Raw genomic sequence first — 12,694 nt, 5'->3', positions numbered from 1 at the left:
ATGGTGAAATTTCTCACGGTGATTGTGCCCATTGTTTCAGTTCTCATAGTGACAAGACCCATAGCGCCAGTGCCCATCATGGCATCTCTCACGGTGATAGTGATAACGGTAACAGTGCCCATGGTGATATTACCCATGGTGACAGTACGCAGTGATAAAGTGCTCATGGTGACAGTACCTAAGGTGATAGTGCACATGCTGGCAGTGCAAAATGGTGACAGTGCCCATGGTGATATTGCTTAATGTGATAGTCCTTGCAGTGATAGTGCACATGGTGACACTGCCCACCGTGACAGGGCTCTTGTTGACAGTGCTCACGGTGATAGTGCCAATTTTGGAAGTGCCCATCGGTAAAGGGCCCATTGTGACAGTTCTTATGGTGAGAGTGGTCAGAGTGGCAGTGCTCATGGTGAAAGTGCCCATGGTGACAGAACTCACGGTGACCGTGCCCATAGTTATAGTGTCCATGGTGACAGTACAAACAGTGAAATTGTCCATGGGGACACTGCCCATGGTGAAAGTGCCCTTGTTCCCACCTTCACTGTGACAGTGCTCACCGTGACAGTGCCCATGATGACAGTGACCACGGTGACAGTTCTAACGGTAATAGTGCCCATGATGACAGTGCTCATGGTGACAGTCCACATTGTGCCAGTGCCCAAGGTGACATTGCTCATGGTGACATTGCCCAAAGTCACAATACCCATGGTGACAGTGCCCAAGCTGACAGTTCTCATGGTGATAGTGCCCATGGTGACAGTGCACATGGTGATACAGAGAATGGGGACAGTGCTTATGGTGACAGTGGTAATGGTTGCAGTACCCATGGTGATAGTGCTGAAAGTGACAGTACCCTTGGTGATAGTGTCCATGGTGAGTGTGCTCACATTAATAGTGCCCATGGTGGAGGTTCCCATTGTCAATGTGTTCATGGTGACAGTGCCCATGTTGGTAGTTACCATGGTGACAGTGCTCACGGTGATAGTGACCATGGTAATGGTGCACATTGTGGTTGTGCCCTTGGTGACACTGCCCATGATGACATTACTTATGGTGACAGTGCTCACGGTGATAGTGCTCATGGTGATAGTGCACATGGTGGTAGTGCACATGGCAGCAGTGAAAAATGGTGACAGTGCCCATGCTGACAGCTCTCATAGTGACAGTGCACACGGTTACAACCCATGCTGACAGTGCTCATGGTAGCAGTAAGCGTGGTGACAGTGCTCATAGTGACAGTGCTCATGGTAGCAGTACCCGTGGTGACAGAGCTCACAGTGATAGTGCACATGGTTGCATTGCCCATGGTGGCACTGAAAATGGGGACAATGCCCATGATGACAGTGCCCATGGTGACAGTGCCCACAGTGCCATTGCCTATGGTGACAGTGCTGACAGTCACAATACCCATAGTAACAGTTACCACGGTGAGATTGCTCATGGTGATAGTGTCCGTGGTGACACGGCTCATTGTGACAGTCCGCATTGTGCCAGTACCCATAGGAAAGTACTCATGGTGAGAGTGCGCATGGTGATAGTGTCCTTGGTGAGAGTGCTCACGGTGGTAGTACTCACAGTAATAGTGCTCATGGTGACAGTGCCGATGGTGATAGTGCCCATGGTGGCAGTTCCCATGGTGAAAGTGCTCATGATGACTTTGCCCATGTTGGTAGTTCCCATGGTGAGAGTACTCACGGTGATAGTGACCATGGTAACAGTGCACATGGTGGCCGTGCCCTTGGTGACAGTCCCCGTGTTGACAGGACTCAGGGTGACAGTTCTCATGGTGATAGTGCCCACGGTGACATTTCAGATGGTGGCAGTGAAAAATGGTGACAGTGCCCTTGTTGACAGTTCTCATAGTGACAGTGCACACGGTGACAACTCATGAAGACAGTACTCACGGTGAGAGTTATCTTTGTTGCAGTACCCATGGTGACAGTGCTCACAGTGATATTGCCCATGGTGGCCGTTCCCATGTTTACAGTTCCCATGGTGACACTGCCCATGATGTCAGTGCCCATGGTGACAGTGCCCATGTTCACAATTCTCACAGTGATAATGCCAATGGTGAGAGTACCTAGGTTGACAATGCACATGGTGACAGTGCACATGGTGTCATGCCTATGGTGACAGTGCTCATGGTGACATTTCTCATGTTGGCATTGCCATAAATAACAGTGCTCATTGTGGCAGTGCTTATGGTGACAGTGCTCATGGTGACAGTGCCCATATTTACATTGTTTATGGTGATAGATGTCACGGTGACAGTGCACACAGGGACAGTGCCCAGCGTGACAAAGCCCATGGTGATACTTCTCATTGTGACAGTGCTCACGGGGACAGTGCCCATGGTGACAGTGCCCAGTGTGACAAGGCCCATGGTGACAGTGCTCAAGGTGACTGTGCTCATGGTGACAGTGTGCACGTTTACAGTGTTTATGCTGATAGATGTAATGGTGACAGTGCCCACGGGGACAGTGCCCAGGCTGACAAATTCCATGGTGATACTTCCCATTGTGAAAGTGCCCATGGTGACAGCGCCCAGTTTGACAAGGCCCAAGGTGACACAGCTCATGGTGACCATGCCCATTGTGACAGTGCCGATGGTGAGAGTGCGAATAATGACAGTGCTCATGGTGAAACTGCCCATGGAGATATTGCCCATGGTGACAAACCCACAGTGACAGTGACAATGGTGATAGTCCCCGTGGTGACAGTTCTTACATTGAATGTGACCATGGTCACAGTTCTCATGGTGACAGCGCCTATGGTGAAAATTCTCATAGTGGCAGTGCTCATGGTGACAGTGCCCATGGTGATATTACCCATGGTGACGGTACTCATGGTAAAAGTGCCCATGGTGACACTGCACATGGTGGCAGTGCAAAATGTTGACAGTTTCCATGGTGATATTGCTCATGGTGACATTGCTTATGGTGATAGTCCTTCCAGTAATAGTGTGTATGGTGAAACTGCACACAGTGACAGTGCTTATGGTGACACTGCCCTTGGTGGCTCTTCCCATGGGGACAGTACCGATGGTGACACTGTGCATTGTTACAGTTCCCATGGTAATCGTGCTCACGGTGGTAATGCACGTGCTGACAGTGCCCATGGTGGTAGTTCACCTGGTGACAGTGCTAAATAGTGACAGTGCACATGCTGACAGTGCTCATGGTGATAGTGCCCATGAGACAGTGCACACGGTGATAATAGGCATTGTAACTGTGTTCATGGTGACAGAGCCCAAGGTGGCAGTAGCCATGGTGACAGTGCCCACAATTACAGTGCCCAAAGTGACAGTGCCGACAGTGACAGTTCCCATGGTGGCACATCTCACGGTGACGGTGCCCATGGGGACAGTTAGCATGGTGAGATTTCTCACGGTTATAGTGCCCGTTATGACAGTGCTCTCAGTGAGACGGCCCATGGTGCCAGTGCCCATATAGACATTCTGCTCAGTAACATTTCTCACGGTGAAAGTGCCTATGGTGATATTACCAATGGTGACACTGCACATGGTGGCTGTGCAAGATGGTGAGAGTGCCCATGGTGACATTGTTCATGGTGACATTGCTTACAGTGATAATCCTTATGGTGACTGTGTGCATGGTAACAATGCACACGGTGACAATGTTCACTGTGACAGTGTTCACGGTGATAGTTCCCATGGTGAGGTTCTCCATGGTAACAGTGCCCATAGTCACAATTCTCATGGTGTAGTGCTCACAGTGACAGTGTCCATGTTGAAAATACCCAGGGTGACAGTACTCATGGTGACCGTGTTCATGGTGACAGTGCGCATGTTGACACTGCCCACCATGACAGTGCTCTTGTTGACAGTGCTCAAGGTGATAGTGCCAATGTTGGAAGTGCTCATCGTGAAAGTGCCCACGGTGACAGTTCTTATGGTGACAGTGGTCACAGTGGCACTGCTCATGGTGAAAGTGCCCAAGGTGACAGAGCTCATGGTAACAGTGCCCTTAGTTATAGTGTCCATGGTGACAGTACTAACAGTGAAATTGACCATGGGGACACTACCCATAGTAACAGTGCACATGGTCAGAACCCTCACAGTGATAGTGCTCACAGTGACAGTGCCCTTGGTGATAGTGACCACGGTGACCTTTATAATGTTGATAGAGCCCATGATGACAGTGCTCATTGTGACAGTCCACATTGTGCCAGTGCCCAAGGTGACAGTGCTCATGGTAACAGTGCCCAAAGTCACAATACCCATGGTTACAGTGCCGATGCTGACAGTTCTCCTGGTGATAGTGCCCATGGTGAGAGTGCACATGGTGATACTGAGAATGGTGACAGTGATAACGGTGACAGTGGTCATGGTTGCAGTACCCATGGTGATAGTTCTGAAACTGACAGTGCCCTTGGTGATAGTGCCCATGGTGAGTGTGCTCACATTAATAGTGCCGTGGTGGCAGTTCCCATTGCGAAAGTGCTCATGATGACAGTGCCCATGTTGGTAGTTCCCATGGTGACAGTGCTCACGGTGATAGTGACCATGGTAACAGTGCACATGGTGGCTGTGCCCTTGGTGAAAGTGCCCATGATGAGAGTGCTCATGGTGACAGTGCTCATAATAGCAGTGCCCAAGGTGCCAGTGCTCATGGTGACAGTGTTAATGGTGACAGTGTTCTTGGTGGCAGTTCGTATGGGGACAATACTGATGATGACACTGTGCATTGTTACAGTGCCCATGGTATTTGTGCTCATGGTGATAGTGCAAATCGTGACAGTGCCCATGGTGGTAGTTCACCTGGTGACAGTGCTAAATAGTGACAGTGCACATTCTGACAGTGCTCATGGTGATAGTGCCCCTGGTGAGAGAGCACACGGTGATAATTTGCATTGTTACAGTGTTCATGGTGAGAGAGCCCAAGGTGGCAGTGGCCATGGTGACACTGTCCACAATGACAGTGCCCATGGGGACAGTGCCAACAGTGACAATGCCCATGGTGACCCTTCTCACAGTAAGAGTCCCCATGGGGACAGTTAGCATGTTGAGATTTCTCTCGGTGATAGTTCCCATTGTGACAGTGCTCACAGTGACAATGCCCATGGTGCCAGTGCCCATAGAGATATTTTGCACGGTCACATTTCTCACGGTGAAAGTGCCTATGGTGATATTACCCATGGTGACACTGCACATGCTGGCAGTGCAAAATGGTGACAGTGCCCATGGTGACATTCCTCATGGTGACTCTGCTTACAGTGATAGTCCTCATGGTGACAGTGCGCATGGTGACACTGCACACAGTGATAGTGTTCATGGTTACAGTGTTCACGGTGATAGTTCCCATGGTGAGAGTGTCCAGGGTGACAGTGCCCATAGTCACAATTCTCATGGTGTAGTGTTCACAGTGACAGTGCCCATGGTGTAAATACACAGGGTGACAGTGCTCATGGTGATAGTGCCCATGGTGACAGTGCCCATGTTCACAATTCTCACAGTGATAATGCCTATGATGAGAGTACTTAGGGTGACAATGACCATGGTGACAGTGCCCATATTTACATTGTTTATGGTGATAGATGTCACGGTGACACTGCACACAGGGACAGTGCCCAGCGTGACAAAGCCCATGGTGATACTTCCCATTGTGACAGTGCTCACGGTGACGGTGCCCATGGTGACAGCACCCAGTGTGACAAGGCCCATGGTGACAGTGCTCAAGGTGACTGTGCTCATGGTGACAGTGTGCACGTTTACAGTGTTTATGCTGATAGATGTAACGGTGTCAGTGCCCACGGGGACAGTGCCCAGGCTGACAAATTCCATGGTGATACTTCCCATTGTGAAAGAGCCCATGGTGACAGCGCCCAGTTTGACAAGGCCCAAGGTGACACAGCTCACGGTGACCATGCCCATTGTGACAGTGCCGATGGTGAGAGTGCCAATAATGACAGTTCTCATGGTGAAACTGCCCATGGAGATATTGCCCATGGTGATAGTGCTCATGGTGACAACCCCACGGTGACAGTGACAATGGTGATAGTCCCCGTGGTGACAGTTCTTACGTTGAATGTGACCATGGTGACAGTTCTCATGGTGACAGTGCCTATGGTGAAAATTCTCATAGTGGCAGTGCTCATGGTGACAGTGCCCATGGTGATATTACCCATGGTGACGGTACTCATGGTAAAAGTGCCCATGGTGACACTGCACATGGTGGCAGTGCAAAATGTTGACAGTGCCCATGGTGATATTGCTCATGGTGACATTGCTTATGGTGATAGTCCTTCCAGTAATAGTGTGTATGGTGAAACTGCACACAGTGACAGTGCTTATGGTGACAGTGCCCTTGGTGGCTGTTCCCATGGGCACAGTACCGATGGTGACACTGTGCATTGTTACAGTTCCCATGGTAATCGTGCTCACGGTGATAGTGCACGTCCTGACAGTGCCCATGGTGGTAGTTCACCTGGTGACAGTGCTAAATAGTGACAGTGCACATGCTGACAGTGCTCATGGTGATAGTGCCCATGAGACAGTGCACACGGTGATAATAGGCATTGTAACAGTGTTCATGGTGACAGAGCCCAAGGTGGCAGTAGCCATGGTGACAGTGCCCACAATGACAGTGCCCAAAGTGACAGTGCCGACAGTAACAGTTCCCATGGTGGCACATCTCATGGTGACGGTGCCCATGGGGACAGTTAGCATGGTGAGATTTCTCACGGTTATAGTGCCCGTTGTGACAGTGCTCTCAGTGAGAAGGCCCATGGTGCCAGTGCCCATATAGACATTCTGCTCGGTAACATTTCTCACGGCGAAAGTGCCTATGGTGATATTACCAATGGTGACACTGCACATGGTGGCTGTGCAAGATGGTAAGAGTGCCCATGGTGACATTGTTCATGGTGACATTGCTTACAGTGATAATCCTTATGGTGACTGTGTGCATGGTAACAATGCACACAGTGACAATGTTCACTGTGACAGTGTTCACAGTGATAGCTCCCATGGTGAGAGTGTCCATGGTAACAGTGCCCATAGTCACAATTCTCATGGTGTATTGCTCACAGTGACAGTGCCCATGGTGAAAATACCCAGGGTGACAGTACTCATGGTGACCGTGTTCATGGTGACAGTGCGCATGGTGACACTGCCCACCATGACAGTGCTCTTGTTGACAGTGCTCAAGGTGATAGTGCCAATGTTGGAAGTGCTCATCGTGAAAGTGCCCACGGTGACAGTTCTTATGGTGAGAGTGGTCACAGTGGCACTGCTCATGGTGAAAGTGCCCAAGGTGACAGAGCTCACGGTGACAGTGCCCTTAGTTATAGTGTCCATGGTGACAGTACTAACAGTGAAATTTACCATGGGGACACTACCCATAGTAACAGTGCACATGGTCAGAACCCTCACAGTGATAGTGCTCACAGTGACAGTGCCCTTGGTGATAGTGACCACGGTGACCTTTATAATGTTGATAGAGCCCATGATGACAGTGCTTATTGTGACAGTCCACATTGTGCCACTGCCCAAGGTGACAGTGCTCATGGTGACAGTGCCCAAAGTCACAATACCCATGGTGACAGTGCCGATGCTGACAGTTCTCCTGGTGATAGTGCCCATGGTGACAGTGCACATGGTGATACTGAGAATGGTGACAGTGATAACGGTGACAGTGGTCATGGTTGCAGTACCCATGGTGATAGTTCTGAAACTGACAGTGCCCTTGGTGATAGTGCCCATGGTGAGTGTGCTCACATTAATAGTGCCGTGGTGGCAGTTCCCATTGTGAAAGTGCTCATGATGACAGTGCCCATGTTGGTAGTTCCCATGGTGACAGTGCTCACGGTGATAGTGACCATGGTAACAGTGCACATGGTGGCTGTGCCCTTGGTGAAAGTGCCCATGATGAGAGTGCTCATGGTGACAGTGCTCATAATAGCAGTGCCCAAGGTGCCAGTGCTCGTGGTGACAGTGTTAATGGTGACAGTGTTCTTGGTGGCAGTTCGTATGGGGACAATACCGATGATGACACTGTGCATTGTTACAGTGCCCATGGTATTTGTGCTCATGGTGACAGTGCAAATCGTGATAGTGCCCATGGTGGGAGTTCACCTGGTGACAGTGCTAAATAGTGACAGTGCACATTCTGACAGTGCTCATGGTGATAGTGCCCATGGTGAGAGAGCACACGGTGATAATTTGCATTGTTACAGTGTTCATGGTGAGAGAGCCCAAGGTGGCAATGGCCATGGTGACACTGCCCACAATGACAGTGCCCATGGGGACAGTGCCAACAGTGACAATGCCCATGGTGACCCTTCTCACAGTAAGAGTCCCCATGGGGACAGTTAGCATGTTGAGATTTCTCTCGGTGATAGTTCCCATTGTGACAGTGCTCACAGTGACAATGCCCATGGTGCCAGTGCCCATAGAGATATTTTGCACGGTCACATTTCTCACGGTGAAAGTGCCTATGGTGATATTACCCATGGTGACACTGCACATGCTGGCAGTGCAAAATGGTGACAGTGCCCATGGTGACATTCCTCATGGTGACTCTGCTTACAGTGATAGTCCTCATGGTGACAGTGCGCATGGTGACACTGCACACAGTGATAGTGTTCATGGTTACAGTGTTCACGGTGATAGTTCCCATGGTGAGAGTGTCCAGGGTGACAGTGCCCATAGTCACAATTCTCATGGTGTAGTGTTCACAGTGACAGTGCCCATGGTGTAAATACACAGGGTGACAGTGCTCATGGTGATAGTGCCCATGGTGACAGTGCCCATGTTCACAATTCTCACAGTGATAATGCCTATGATGAGAGTACTTAGGGTGACAATGACCATGGTGACAGTGCCCATGGTGTCATGCCCCTGGTGACACTGCTCATGGTGACAGTGCTCATGTTGGCAGTGCCATAAATAGCAGTGCTCTGTGTGGCAGTGCTCATGCTGACCGTTCTCATTGTGACAGTGTCCATGTTTACAGTGATTATGGTGATAGATGTCACGGTGTCAGTACCCCCGTGGACAGTTCCCATGCTGACAAAGCCCATGGTGATATATCCCAATGTGACAGTGCCCAGGGTGACAGTGCCCATGATGACAGTACCCAGTGTGAGAAAGCCCATGATGACAGTTCTCACAGTGAATGTGCCCGTGGTGAATATTGCCGATGATGAGAGTGCCAATAGTGACAGTGCTCATGGTGAAACTGCCCATGGAGACAATGCCCATGGTGATAGTGCTCATTGTGAGAACCCAACAGTGACAGTGCCAATTGTGATAGTCCCCGTGGTGACAGTTCTTACATTGAATGTGACCATGGTGATATTGCTCATGGTGACAGTGCTCATGGTGACAGTGCTCAAGGTTATGGTCTCCATGTTGACAGTGCCCATGGTGACATTTCTCACGGTGACTGTGCCTATGGTGAAAATTCTCATAGTGACAGTGCTCATGGTGACTGTGCCCATGGTGATATTAGCCATGGTGACAGTACTCATGGTAAAAGTGCCCATGGTCACACTGCACATAGTGGCAGTGCAAAATGGTGACAGTGCCCATGGGGATATTGCTCATGGTAACATTGCTTACGGTGATAGTGTGTATGGTGAAACTGCACACAGTGACACTGCTCATGTTGACAGTGTTCACGGCGATAGTGCCGATGGTGAATTTGCCCATGGTGACAGTGCCCATAGTCACAATTCTCATGGTGTAGTGCTCACAGTGACACTGTCCATGGTGACAATACACAGGGTGACAGTATACATGGTGACATTGCTCATGGTGAGAGTGCCCATGTTCACAACTCTCACAGTGATAGTGCCCAGGGTGACAGAGCTCATGGTAAAATTGTTCACGGTGACAGTGCCCATGGTGACAGTACCTAAGGTGACAATTTCCAAGGTGAGAGTGCTCATGCTGACAGTGCCCATGGTGACAATACCCAGGGTGTCCTGCCCATGGTGAGAGTGATCATGGTGACACTGCTCATGTGGACAGTGCCATTAGTGACAGTGCTCATTGGGGCAGTGCTCATGGTGACCATGCTCATGTTGACTGGGTCAAGATTACAGTGCTTATGGTGATAGATGTTACGGTGGTCATGCCCACGGTGACAGTGCCCACGCTGACAAAGCCCATGGTGATATTTCCCATTGTGACAGTGCCCATGGTGACAGAGCCCATGGTGACAGAGACCACGATCACACTGCCCATGGTGAGAGTGCTAATGGAGACTGTGCCCATGGTGACAGCGCCCACTGTGACAATGCTCATTGTGACAGTGCTCATGGTGACCATGCCGATGCTGACAGTGCCGATGGTGTTAGAGCCAATAGTGTTAGTGCTTACGGTGAAACTACCCATGGAGACTCTGCCGATGGTAATAGTGCTCATCGTGACAACTCCTCAGAGGCAGTGTCAATGGTGAGAGTCCCCGTGGAGACAGTTCTCATGGTGAAAGTGACCCTGTTGAAATTGCTTATGGTGGCAGGGCCCATGGTGAGACTACCAATGGTGACACTGCCCATGGTGACAGTGCACATGGTCATGGTGCATCTCGTGGCAGTGCAAAATAGTGACAGTACCCATGGTGAGATTTCTCAAGGTGATAGTGCCCATGGAGAGAGTGCCCATGGTTCCAGTGCTCATGGTGACAGTGCCCACAATGACAGTGCCCTTGGTGACAGTGCACACCATGAGATTGCCCATGGTGGCTGTGCCCATGGTGACAGTTCTTATCATGAGAGTGCTCACGGTAGCAGTGTTCATGGTAATAGTGCTCACGGTGGCAGTGCCCACAATGAGAGTGCCAATGGTTACAAAACTGACTGTGACAGTGCCCATGGTGACTTTTCTCTCTGTGACAGTGCCCTTGGGGACAGTTAGCATGGTGAGATTTCTCACGGTGATAGTGCCCATTGTTTCAGTGCTCATAGTGACAAGACCCATGGCGCCAGTGCCCATCATGGCATTGCTCACGGTGATAGTTCTTACGGTGACAGTGCTGATGGTGATATTACCCATGGTGACAGTACTCAGTGATCAAGTGCTCATGGTGACAGTGCCTAAGGTGATAGTGCACATGGTGGCAGTGCAAAATGTTGACAGTGCCCATGGTGACATTGCTTAATGTGATAGTCCTTGCTGTGATAGTGCGCATGGTGACACTGCCCACTGTGACAGTGCTCTTGTTGACAGTGCTCACGGTGATAGTGCCAATGTTGGAAGTGCCCATCATTAAAGGGCTCATGGTGACAGTTCTTATGGTGAGAGTGGTCAGAGTGGCAGTGCTCATGGTGAAAATGCCCATGGTGACAGAGCTCACAGTGACAGTGCCCATAGTTATAGTGTCCATGGTGACAGTACTAACACTGAAATTGTCCATGGGGTCACTGCCCATGGTGACAGTGCCCATGGTCACAACCATCACGGTGATAGTGCTCACGGTGACAGTGCCCATGGTGACAGTTACCACGCTGTAAATTCTAATGGTGATAGTGCCGATGATGACAGTGCTCATGGTGACAGTCCACACTGTGCCAGTTCCCAACGTGACAGTGCTCACGGTGACAGTGCCCAAACTCACAATACCCATGGTGACAGTGCCCAGGCTGACAGTTCTCATGGTGATAGTGCCCATGGTGACAGTGCCCGTGGTGATAATGAGAATGGTGACAGTGCTTATGGTGACAGTGGTCATGGTTGCAGTACCCATGGAGATAGTGCTGAAACTGACAGTGCCCTTGGTGATAGTGCCCATAGTGAGCGTGCTCAAATTAATAGTGCCCATGGTGGCATTTCCCATTGTGAAAGTGCTCATGATGACAGTGCCCATGTTGGTAGTTCCCATGGTGACAGTGCTCCTGGTGATAGTGACCATGGTAACTTTGCCCATTGTGGCTGTGCCCTTGGTGACAGTGCCCAGGATGACAGTACTCATGGTGACAGTGCTTACGGTGATAGTGCCTATGGTGACAATGCACATGGTGGTAGTGCACATGATGGCAGTGAAAAATGGTGACAGTGCCCATGCTGACAGTTCTCATGGTGACAGTGCATACAGTGACAACCCATACTGACATTGCTCATGGTAGCAGTACCCGTGGTGTTAGTGCACATAGCGATAGTTCCTAGGTTGGCAGTGCCCATGGTGACATTGCCCACGGTGAAAATGTCCATGATGACAGTGCCCATGGTGACAGTGCCCATGGTGCCATTGCCTACGGTGACACTGTGCACAATGACAGTGCCCATGGTGACAGTGCCGACAGTGACAGTGCCGATGGTGACACTTCTCACGGTGACAGTGCCCATGGGGACAGTTAGCATGGTGAGATTTCTCACAGTGATAGTGCCCATTGTGACAGTGCTCACAGTGACAATACCCATGGTGCCAGTTCCATGGAGACATTCTGCACGGTCACAGTTCCCACAGTGAAAGTGCCTATGTTGATATTACCCATGGTGACACTGCACATGGTGGCAGTGCAAAATGGTGACAGTTCCCCTGGTGATATTGCTCATGGTGACTTTGCTTATGGTGATAGTCCTTACAGTGACAGTGCACATGGTGACACTGCACACAGTGAGAGTGTTCACGGTGACAGTGTTCATGGAGATAGTTCCTATGGTGAGAGTGTCCATGTTGACAGTGCCCATAGTCTCAATTCTCATGGTGCAGTGCTCACAGTGACATTG

This window comes from Mesoplodon mirus, assembly GCF_964341445.2.
Source record: "Mesoplodon mirus genome assembly, contig: SUPER_3_unloc_1, whole genome shotgun sequence".
Classification (NCBI taxonomy): Eukaryota; Metazoa; Chordata; class Mammalia; order Artiodactyla; family Ziphiidae; genus Mesoplodon; species Mesoplodon mirus.
Note: the sequence above shows the minus strand (reverse complement) of the source record.